Here is a 12,649-nt window from a genome sequence, read left to right as displayed (position 1 = left end):
GCAATGGGCATGCCTAAATATGTAAGGAAAACATATTGATGAATCAATAGAAAAAAATGGGCATGGATATGCAGACAGTTGATAGAGAAGGATCTGCAGATGGCTCTCAAATATGTGAAAAGAAGATAAATCCCACCCTAATGCAAGAAATGTAAATTAAAATTGCCTTCAGCTATTGCTTTTCCTCATCAAATGAACAAATATTCAACATCTGGAGAGCCCATTGTGCAGAGGATGATGTGGAGAAGTTGCAGATTCTAGGGAGAGCAGTTTAGCAAAATGCATCAAAATTTGAAATGCACACACTCTTCACCTTACCTTATTCTCTCATCCCAACCCGCAGTATATTTTTATCATGGCAGCCAGAATGATCATTATAACAAATATAAATCAGAGCATTTCACTCCTCTAGTCAATGCTCTCCAGTGGCTCCCATTTTTCTCGGAGCAAAAAGCAAAGTTCTCCAAATGGCTCATTGTACCTGGATCCTTCTGAACCTCTGTGCCCTGGTCTCATCATAACCTTTTCCATTAACTCTCTCATTCATTTTTTAAACATTGTTAAACCAAAGTGAGCATATCATAAGCCATAAGTAGAAGTGGACAGATCATAAATATACAGCTTGGTGAGTTAAATGAATAATCGTAAGTGACCACTCCTGGAAACAGCCGTCCTGAAATCTAACATTGCCAACATTCCTGTGTGTCCATGCCCAGTGACTGCAAGAGGAAATCACTTTTCTGCCTTCTAATTCAGTCTCGTGGTGCCCATTTTTGAACTTTATATAAGTAAAACAGTGTGTGCTCCTTTGTGTCTGGTTTCTGTTGCTGAACATCATGTTTTTGAGATTCTTCCATGTAAATGGAGCTGGAAATGGAGCTGGAGTGTGACATGTTACAGCATTCATATCACATAATATCGGGGCATGTCATACATTATGTCATATAATCACGTCATGCCATGCACATGGATACACAGCAAGGTACCTGCCCATTCTAGTGTTGATGGACACTTGGATTGTTTCTGGTTACGGTTACGGGGTTATGAATCATGGAGCAATAAACATCCTTCTGCATGTCTTTTAGTGTATTTCTGTTGGATATAAACCTAAGAATAAAATTGTAGATTATGATATAGATAGATTATAGATGGATAGGCAGACAGATATGAACAATATAAGTCCATAATACTAAACAACTTTTCAAAGTGGTTGTACTCCCACCAGGCAGGACTGTATTAGTGTTTCATTTATTCCATTTTTTCCCCAAAATAAGTATTATCACAGTCCATTTAGTGTTGCTATAAAGGAATACCTAAGGCTGGGTAGTTTATAAATTAAAGAGGTTTATTTGGCTTGCAATTCTGCTTGATGGAAGGCTCAAGTTTGGGCATCTGGTGAGGACCTCAAGTGGCTTACAGTTCTGGCAGAGGTGCAGGGGAGCCAGTGTGCAGAGATCACAGGGTAAGAGAGGAAGCAGGTGGAAGTACCAGGCTCATTTTAACAACCAGGTCTCGTGGGAACTAATGGAGGGAGGACTCACTCACCCTCAAGTAAAGGTGTAAATCTATTATCTATTTTTGACAAATCCACCTCCCTGATCCAAACACTTCCTATTAAGCACCACCTCCAAGATTAAGGATCAGTTTTTTTTATTATTATTATACTTTAAGTTTTGGGATACAAGTACAGAATGTGCAGGTTTGTTACATAGGTATACATGTGCCATGGTGGTTTGCTGCATCCATCAACCCATCATCTACTTTAGTTATTTCTCCTAATGCTATCCCTCCCCTTGCCCCCCACCCCACAAAAGGCCCCGGTATGTGATGTTCCCCTCCCTGTGTCCATGTGTTCTCATTGTTCAACTCCCACTTATGAGTGAGAACATGAGATGTTTGGTTTTCTGTTCCTGTGATAGTTTGCTGAGAATGATGGTTTCCAGCTTCATCCATGTCCCTGCAAAGGACATGAACTCATCCTTTTTTATGGCTGCATCGTATTTGATGGTGTATATGTGTCATATTTTCTTTATCCAGTCTGTCATTGACGGGTATTTGGGTTGGTTCCAAGTCTTTGCTATTGTGAATAGTGCTGCAATAAACATACATGTGCATGTGTCTTTATAGTAGAATTATTTATAATCCTTTGGGTATATACTCTGTAATGGGATTCCTGGGTCAAATGGTATTTCTGGATCTAGATCCTTAAGGAATTGCAACACTGTCTTCCACAATGATTAAATTAATTTACACTCCCACCAACAGTGTAAAAGTGTTCCTATTTCTCCACATCCTCTCCAGCATCTGTTGTTTCCTGACTTTTAATGATCGCCACTTTAACTGGCATGAGATGATATCTCATTGTGGTTTTAATTTGCATTTCTCTAATGACCAGTGATGATGAGCTTTTTTTCATATGTTTGTTGGCCACATAAATGTCTTCTTTGAGAAGTGTCTCTTCATATCCTTTGCCCATTTTTTGATGGGGTTGTTTTTTTTTCTTGTAAATGTGTTTAAGTTCCTTGTAGATTCTGGATATTAGTCCTTTGTCAGATGGATAGATTGCAAAAATTTTCTCCCATTCTGTAGGTTGCCTGTTCACTCTAATTATAGTTTCTTTTGCTGTGCAGAAGCTCTTTAGTTTAATTAGATCCCATTTGTCAATTATGGCTTTTGTTGCCATGGCTTTTGGAGTTTTAGTAATATGCTTGATGATTATGTATCTTGAAGTTGCTCTTCTTGAGGAGTATCTTTGTGGTGTTCTCTATATTTACTGAATTTGAATGTTGGCCTGTCTTGCTAGGATGGGGAAGTTCCCCTGGATAATATCCTGAAGAGTGTTTTCCATCTTGGTTCCATTCTTCCCGTCACTTTCAGATACAACCATTAAACATAGTTTGGTCTTTTCACATAGTCCCATATTTCTTGGAGGCTTTGTTTGTTCCTTATTATTCTTTTTTCTCTAATCTTGTCTTCATGCTTTATTTCATTAAGTTGATCTTCAATCTCAGATATCCTTTCTTCTGCTTGATTGATTCAGTTTGATACTTGCATATGCTTCACAAAGTTCTCATGCTATATTCTTCAGCTCCACTGGGTAACTTGTGTTCTTCTGTAAACTAGCTATTCTAGTTAGCAATTCCTCTAACCTTTTTTCAAGGTTCTTAGCTTCCTTGCGTTGGGTTAGAACATGCTCCTTTAGCTCGGAGGAGTTTGTTGTTAACCACCTTCTGAAGCCTACTTCCGTCAATTCGTCAAACTCATTCTCTGTCCAGTTGTGTTCCCTTGCTGGTGAGGAGTTGTTGTCCTTTGGAGGAGAAGAGGTGTTCTGGTTTTTGGAATTTTCAGCCTTTTTGCACTGATTTTTGCTCATCTTCATGGATTTATCTACGTTTTGTCTTTGATGTTGGTGACCTTTGGATGGGGTTTTTGTGTGGATATCCTTTGTGTTGATGTTGATGCTATTCCTTCCTGTTTGTTAGTTTTCCTTCTAACAATCAGGCCCCTCTGCGGCAGGTCTGCTGGAGTTTGCTGGAGGTCCACTCCAGATCCTGTTTGCCTAGGTATCACTAGTCCAGGCTGCAGAATAGCAAAGTTTGCTGCCTGTTCCTTCCTCTGGAAGTTTCGTCCCAGAGGGGATCTGCCAGATGCCAGCCAGAGCTCTCCTGTGTAAGGTGTCTGTCAGCCCCTGCTGGAAGGTGTCACCCAGTGAGGAGGCACAGGGGTCAAGGACCCACTTGAAAAGGTAGTCTATCCCTTAGCAGAGCTCAATTGCTGTGCTGGAAAATCTGCTGTTCTCTTCAGAACTCGCAGGCAGGAACATTTAAGTCTACTGAAGCTGTACCCACAACAGCCCCTTCCCCCAGGTGCTCTTTCCAAGAAAGATGGGAGTTTTATCTATAAGCCCCTGACTGGGACTGTTGCCTTTCTTTCAGAGATGCCCTGCCCAGAGAAGAGGTATCTAGAGAGGCAGTCTGGCTACAGCAGCTTTGTGGAGCTGCGGTGGCTCCACCCACTTTGAACTTCCTGGTGGCTTTGTTTACACTGTGAGGGCAAAACTGCCTACTCAAACCTCAGTAATGCGGACACCCTTCCCCCCATCAAGCTTGAGTGTCCCACGTGGACTTCAGACTGCTGTGCTGGCAGTGAGAATTTCAAGCCAGTGGATCTTAGCTGGCTAGGCTCCATGGGGGTAGGATCTGCTGAGCTAGATCACTTGGCTCCCTGGCTTCAGCTTCCTTTCTAGGGGAGTAAATGGTTCTGTCTTGCTGGTGTTCCAGGCGCCATTGGGGTATGAAAAAAACCTCCTGCAGCTAGCTCAGCGTCTGCCCAAACAGCTGCCCAGTTTTGTGCTTGAAACCCAGGGTCCTGGTGGTGTAGGCACCTGAGGGAATCTCCTGGTCTGTGGATTGAGAAGACCATGGGAAAAGTGTAGTGTCTGTGCCAGAATGCACCATTCCTCACGGCACAGTCCCTCACAGCTTCTCTTGGCTAGGGGAGGGAGTTCCCCACCCTGTGCACCTCCTGAGTGAGGGAACACCCACCCTGCTTCCACTCACCCTCCGTGGGCTGCAGCCACTGTCTAACCAGTCCCAGTGAGATGACCTGGGTGCCTCATTTGGAAATGTAGAAATCACCCGCCTTCTGCTTTGATCTCTCTGGGAGCTGCAGACCGGAGCTGTTCCTATTTGGCCATCTTGCCAGCCACCATCGAGGATTAGATTTTAACATGAGAATTGGTGGGAACAAACCCTGTCCAAACTATGGCAGATATAATGTCTAAAAATGAAAATATATGCAATCTTCGAGAAATAAAGCAAATAACCTACCTTACAATTTTTTTCATTTTAAAAAGCATTAAGAATAGCTGAAAATTAAAGCTTCTTATTAATACTAATTTAATGAGAAAATTTAATAAACATAAACACCAAGAAGTTTTTCCCTAATTATGGTTGTACTATATACTAATCTTCTTAAGGAGTTCTCAACAGATTCCGCACTCTGCAAACTCCCTTCGTTAATTTATTTTCTGAGGTTTCAAGGCCTATTGGTGCAGCAGGCTCATTACTTTCAGGGCAAAGCCTTTCCAACCCTGGCCTTTTAAATTGGGGTCAGTGTGTACATTTCCACACAATTTAGGTTTTCATCTTTCATATCTCTAGTTAAACTCTTTATTAAAGAAGAGTTTCAGCACACATCATTTAAAATTCTTCTGACTTGTAATGTCCTAAGACCACTGTATAGCCTCTTACGAAATAGTATTTAGCCTTCATCTTTTATTTGATTTACTAGAAGTGTAATCCTTGCCTATTTCTTCTTAAGATCATAACTTTCAAACATGAGAAAACTAACCTAGAGCGATAGGAGTGTTGCACACCTGAGAATTGTAGCTCCCTATCTGTCTGCACCAACAGATTCTAATTAATAGCTGCTTTCTTTGGAGATGTGGTCCTGAGGTTAGGGATTTTGCTACACAGTCAGTTAGGCTGATGGGTATAATTAAGACTTTCTCGGGGTTTCTTCCTATCAATTCATGAGGAGGAGGAAGGCCCATTACCAAAGTCATCCTAGGAGTACAAAGACATCTAGACAGAGACTTATTCTTCCTAAATATGTGTTGATGAATGGATTGAGAGAGAACAAGGAAGTAAGAACACAATGACAGGCGAATTTTTTCCCTGGGTTGTGAAAATTCCATAGAGTTTGATAGGGACTTATCCATGCTGAAGGAAGCTGAGGTATTTGGTGATGTAAAACCTAGTCCAATATTCAGCTACATTCCTGTAATACTCTTTGGCTTAAACGTCTAACATGCTTTTTTTCTGCATCAAGTATTTTAGTTAGTGGCTTGTTTTTTTCCCTGATATCACAGGACAGCCTTCTGCCCCCAAAACTGGGAAGACAGACAAGGGGACACAGAGAATTAAAGCTCACTGGAGGACAAACTTGTGAGCGGAACCTCAAAGAAAACCATTACAGAGTGGGATAACCTGAGCCATAATTCACAGATTTCTACAACAGTGTGGACAAGCCTGACAGTTAAAAACACAGGGGGACCCAGTCACGGGGGCCCCCACACTTTTGTGAGCTTTATCTCTGGGAGCCTACCAGGTCTTCACAGTGATGATCAGAGAAAAATCCCTTGGCTTCCAACAACGGGAAGTGGAAAGTAGCCTCTTGAAATATGTCAGAGCACTCTGTTCTTCTTCACAGGGACTGCCTTGGGAGAAACTATTTTACCAGAACTTAAACTATCAGGGTTTTATCAGAACCCAGCTGACCTGGGAGAAGGCAAATAGCCAACTCCAGGCATCTATAGCCATCGCGTCACACCTAAGGAGAGGGGACGAGAAGCACAGGTGAATGTCACAGTCCAGGTCACAGAGTCACCAAACACCAAGACCAGCTCCGAGGACTGTGAGACGCTTCTCCCCCCTACACTTCACCTCCACATCACGAAAGATTGATTTAAAGCATCTCCTTTCACTAAGTATGTCATGTCCAGCTTTCAACAGAAAATTACAAGGCAAACTAAAAAGCAAAAAATAGAGACAAAGTGAACAGTGTGAACATCAAAAACAGAGTCACATGCAGCAAGAATGTTGGAATGATCAGACCAGGAATTTAAAATAATCATGATGAATATGCTAAGTGCTCTAGTGGAAAATGTTGACAACATGCAAAAACACAGGTAATCTAAGTAGAGAGATCTAAGAAAGAAATGCTAGAAATCAAAAAAACACTGCAACAAACAAAGAATGCCTTTGGTGGGCTCGTTAACAGATTGGACTTGTCTGGAGGGAGTCTCTGAGCTTGAGGAAATGTCAATAGAAGCACAAAACTTACCAGAATTGCAGTGTACTTTTTGGTAGAAACCAACGAGTTGATTATAACATTTACAAGAAATTCCAAGGAACCTAGAATGGCCAAAATATTTTTGAAAAACAGGAACAAAGTAGAATGCACAGTTCATGGTTTGAAAACTTATTACAAAGTAACAGTGATGAAGACAGCGGGCTACTGTAGAAGAACAGCAGTGTAGATCAATAGAATCAAATTGAGAACCCAGAAATAAACCTATGTCTATGGCCAACTGAACTTCAACAAGTGTGCCAAGACCATTCGATTGGGAAAGAATAGTCCTTTCAACAACTGAGGCTGGGACAACTGGACAGCCACATGCAAAAGAATGAGACTGGACTCTTAACTTACACCATAAACAAAAATTAACTCAGTATGGATCAGAGGTCTAAATGCAATAATATAAAATTATTAGGCAAAAACATAGGAATAAATCTCTGTAACTCTGTATTTGGCAAATAATTCTTACATATGACATTAAAATCACAAACAAAAGAAAATAGAGATACATTGGACTTTATCAAAATTAAAATCCACATTTTAAAGAATGCCATTAAGAAAGAGACTGCACATGTACCCTAAAACTTAAAGTATAATAATAATAAAAAAATTTTACAATATTACAATATTTTTATAACATTTAAAATATATTTTATTAATCCAAGTAAAAAAAAAAAACAGAAAGAGAAAAGACAATCCACAGGATGAGAGAAAGCTTTTACTGATCATATATTAGATAAGGCACAGGTATGAGAATATATAAAGAATACTTGCAACTCAATAATAAGAAGATAAATAACCCAGCTAAAAAGTTGACAGAAGATTATAATATACATTTCTGCCAAGAAGGTATATAAGTGGCCAATATACACATGTAAAGATGTTGAACTTTTTAGTCATCAGATTAAATTAAATCCAATCAAAGTGTAATGCGATACCACTGCCATCCAATAGGATGTCTGGAATTAAAAAGTTGACTAATAGCAAGTGCTGGTAAGTATAATACATGAGAAGTCAGAATTCTCACACACTACTGGTGGAAATGGTCCAGCTGCTTTGAAAAACAGTCGGGCAGTGCCTCAAATGATTCAACATAGAGTCACCTTATGATCCAGCAATTCTGTTCCTAGAGATATACCTAAGAGAAATGAAAACATATGCTTATACGTAAAGTTCAACACAAATGTTTATAGTGGCATTGTTCATAAACGTTAACAAGTGTACACAGTCCAAAACGTCATCATTTGACAAATGAATAAAAAATATGGAATATCCACACAATAGAATATTATTTGGCCATAAAAAGGAATGAAGTACTGATACATGTGTCAACATAGATGAACTTGAAAACTTTAGCTAAGTGAAAGAAACCAGCTACACAAGACATATTACAATTACACATATTGTGTAATTCCATTCATATCAATTGTCCAGAACAGGAAATCTATATAGACACAAAGTATATTCATTCTTGCTTAGGGCTGGGGGCAATATAGAGATTGGAAGATAGGGGAGTTATGGTTACAATGTATGGGTTTTCCAGCACTTTGGGAGGCCGAGGCCGGTGGATCACGAGGTCAGGAGATCAAGACCATCCTGGCTAACACGGTGAAACCCTGTCTCTACTAAAAATACAAACAATTAGCCGGGCGTGGTGGTGGGTGCCTGTAGTCCCAGCTACTTAAGAGGCTGAGGCAGGAGAATGGCGTGAACCTGGGAGGCGGAGTTTGCAGTGAGCCAAGATTGCACCATTGCACTCCAGCATGGGCGACAGAGCCAGACTCCGTCTCAAAAAAAAAAAAAGTATGGGTTTTTTTCTTGAAGTGATGAAAATGTTTAAAATTGATGGTGGTGCTGGTTACACATATCTATGGATATATTAAAAACCTTTGAAATAAACACTTTAAATGGGTGAATTTTGTATGTTGTATGGTGTGTGACTTATATCTCAATTACATTTTTTTTTAAAAAAAGAATGCTCCACATACATATACCCCCACCTCAAACACACATCTCACACAGACAGAGGTGCTCTCACACACAGTCCCCATCACAAAGAGAAGCAAGTTACATACATACCTGCCTACCAAGTCAAATGTTTCCTATTTGAAATAAATGAGGGAGGGAAGGGATTTTCTTCTTGATGGTTGACATCCCCGATTGATTAAAAATAGAAAAAAATTTGAATAGTCTGATTAATTTCCTTTTAACTAATTGAATCAAAGCAATTTTTGGAAAGTTTGTTGTCTTAACTCCTTTCATTTAAATAGATAACCTAGATTAGAGACTAATCATTTGATTTTTAAAATTCCATTGAGTCTACTTGAAACAGGCAACCATCCTCACAGTTCATTAAAATGAATCTAAATTTTCTAAATGAACCTATTCAAAACTAATCAGCTCAGTGTAAGTCTAACTAAGGTGATGGTTCTTGGGGTAATAGATGATAAACTCAAAAACCAAAATCCTTTAAATTATAAAACATACCTATGCTGTTAAGAATTGTTGGATGATGAGTGCGGTACTTTATGCTGCCAAGTGTTTTCACTGGCATTAAACACATCATTCCCAACAGGCTCACGTCAGTGACATAGGACTTACTCATTTCACAGTTTGATCATCTGCGTGGTATGCTCGGTCCATGCTCTCCCCAGTTAAGACACGTTAGACTTTAAATTCATGTAGTAAAGTTGTGGCTTAATTGTGTCCTGAGTCAAGAACGTAGTATTCATGTTTGTGCACCACAGTTATTTGTAGGCCCTGCCATGCTTTGGGTCATTTTCTAGGTGCTGAGTATAAAGTAGTGAGCAGGACTGCTCTAGGAAATTATCCTGGAGTAGATAGGCTCAGGGAAGCAGACAAAGGCAAGCGCATAACTAAAAATTACTGGAGCTATTGTCACATGCTATGAGTACAAAACAGTAAGGTGAGGGCTTGGAGAGTGCCTTGGGGAAAAGTGGCTATTTGAGATGAGAGATGGGAGAAGGCCTCTCTGAAGAAGTGATATTTGCCCATGACAGATAGTGTGAGAAAGAAATTGTTATCCAGTCATTCTGCATGTTTTCTGGAATACATTCCCAGGTATTACTGCGTCTGGTTAGGATATGCTCCAATTCAGTTGGAATTGGGGAAATCAGAAGAATAATTAGCGATTTACAGTCTATCCTGTACTCTGCTTTTATTTAGGGTGATATGAGAGAGGTTTTTTTTTTTTTTTTCTTTGCCATGAGTCATAACCAGACTTGTTACAGTGAAGTCTTGCTCACTTCAAATAACAGAGGAGCACTGCCTACACCTCTAACTGCAGCCAGCCTGGAAAACTGTTTCCTCTCCAAACAAATTAACAAACAATGCAAAAAGCAACATTTTATAAAGAGCATTCTTTGGAAGACTAGATCCAAGGAACATTAATACGTTTTTAATTAAAACAGATCAAATAAATTTGTAAAATCCTGACTTAAACAGAGTTGGGCTGGGATTTTGTTGTCGTTGTTGTTGTTTTGTTTTCCCCCAGATGGACATTTTGGAACCTTTACTATACCAATTGCTTTTGAAATTTACCTCCAAGTCATATGATATCCCCTATTTTCAGATTGTTTTGGTGATGGAAACATTGGTCTCTGCCCCTTGGGCACATCACATATTTTGAAAATCGGGGTGTTGATTTTCCTTGATTCTTTTCTTTCTCTGTTTTAAATTTACATTAACTTAAAAGAGACAGAATGGTATTAGAAAATTACTACAAACCAAAAAGAAGATCTTCTGGGCTACAGAAAAAATTAATAATTTTTTTAAATTTATGAAATGAGCAAAGAGCCACCTGCCAGGCCTAATGCACAAGGTGGATAGTAGAATCAAACAGAAATGTTAAGTACTATTATTACTATAATATTCTCCAAACAAACATACAGAAATTGCCTGTGCCAAACACATGCTTCATAAGTCCATAAAAGGAATTTGACAAAGTAGCTTGCACACTGGTGACTCAGATTAATTCACAAGTATTTATAAAGTGCTAGCGAGCCTGCTGTACCAGGCAGAGGCGATCCCCGCCCTCTTGGAGAAGATGTTTCCCAGAAGAGTCAGACACCAGGCAGGCAGGCAGAAAAACCATAGGGTTTCTGAGCATCCAAGGTGACAAGAAAGGTGAAAAGCAGAGAGAAGGGCCAGAGGGAGGGAAAACAAGAAGAATTTTACATACGATTACTCAGGAAAAGTTCTTTGAGGAAACGGTATCTCACAGTATCTCAGCAGACATCTGGGTAAGAGGCAAGGAGCCCCATAGCTGTCTAAGTGAAGCACTGTGCAAACCTCTGTTTGCTGAGACCAGCGATTGTGATGGCCTTGAAACAGCACAGGTCTGTAAATAATAAAACACAATGCCCAGTATGTAACAGTTCAAGGCCAAAACACAGGATGGCCATACAATCCAGGTTTAAACTGAGAAAATAATATATCAGTTTTTATTATGACTTTATTGATATATTACTACTAACCCAGTCCCTAACCAATGTGCTGTGCTGAAGCAGAAAACTGATGCAAATCAATAATTTCTATACGCAAATTATTTTTCTTTAACTCACAGGACACAAGGCATTAGATGGCAAAGGCAAAAAGAAGAGTGTGACTGCTCTTTCTGCCAAAATAGCTACTTAATACTAACAAACACAATAATAATAACAACAAAAGTAACATAATATGAATCTATAAGAACAACAAAAGGACTTTAACTTATAATTAGAGATTACTTTGTCACTTTAAAAAGTTACATGCATATTTATGTATTTCCAACCCTGTAAAAATTAACATAAATTCAGATAATAACACTGAAGAAAATTCTTTTCAAATCAAACAAACCATATAAAAATGCAATTATGACAAATTCCATGCAAAAGCACAATCCATGAAAAAAAGAGAAGTTGGACTTCACTAAAATTAAAAACTTCTGCTCTGCAAAAGACACTGTTAAGAACATGAAAAGGCAAGCCACAGACTGGGAGAAAATCTTTGCAAAACACATATCTGATAATGGGCATCCAAGTTATACAAAGAACTTTTAAGACTCAACAATAAGAAAACACAACAGCCTAATCAGAAAGTGACCAAAAAGTCTAAACCGACACCTCACCAAAGAAAATGTAAAATCCAGAACTCTGGCAACGCCATATGCTGGCGAGGACATGAAGCCACAGGAACTCTCATTCATGCTGCTGGGAATGCAAAATGGTGCAGCCACTTTAGAAGACAGTTTGGCATTTTCTTATAAAATTAAATATACTCTTACCATATGATCCAGCATTCGTATTCCTTGGTATTTACCCAAATGAATTGAAAACTTATCTACACAAAAATCTGCACACTGATGTTTATAGCAGCCGTATTCATAACTGCCAAAACTAGAAACAACCAAGATGTCCTTCAGCAGGTGAATGGATAAACTAGTCCATCCAGACAATGAAATATTATTCAGTGTTAAAAAGAAATGAGCTATCCCGTCATGAAAAGACATGGAGGAGCCTTAAATGCATATTACTAAGTGAAAGAAACCAATCTGAAAAGGCTACATATGGTATGATTCCAACTATAGGACATTCTGGAAAAACAAAACTATGGAGACGTAAAAAGCTCAGTGGTTGCCAAGGGCTGGTGAGGGGAGGGCTGAACTCGGAGAGAACAGGGAATTTTTAGGGCAGTGGAATTATTCTGTATTGTATAATAATGGTAGTTACATGACATTTGTCAAAACCCATAGAATTCCACAACAGGAAGAGTAAACTCTAATGCAAAC

The sequence above is a fragment of the Pan paniscus genome, chromosome 12, assembly GCF_029289425.2.
Source record: "Pan paniscus chromosome 12, NHGRI_mPanPan1-v2.0_pri, whole genome shotgun sequence".
NCBI classification, from domain to species: Eukaryota; Metazoa; Chordata; class Mammalia; order Primates; family Hominidae; genus Pan; species Pan paniscus.
This window is presented reverse-complemented; position numbering follows the sequence as displayed.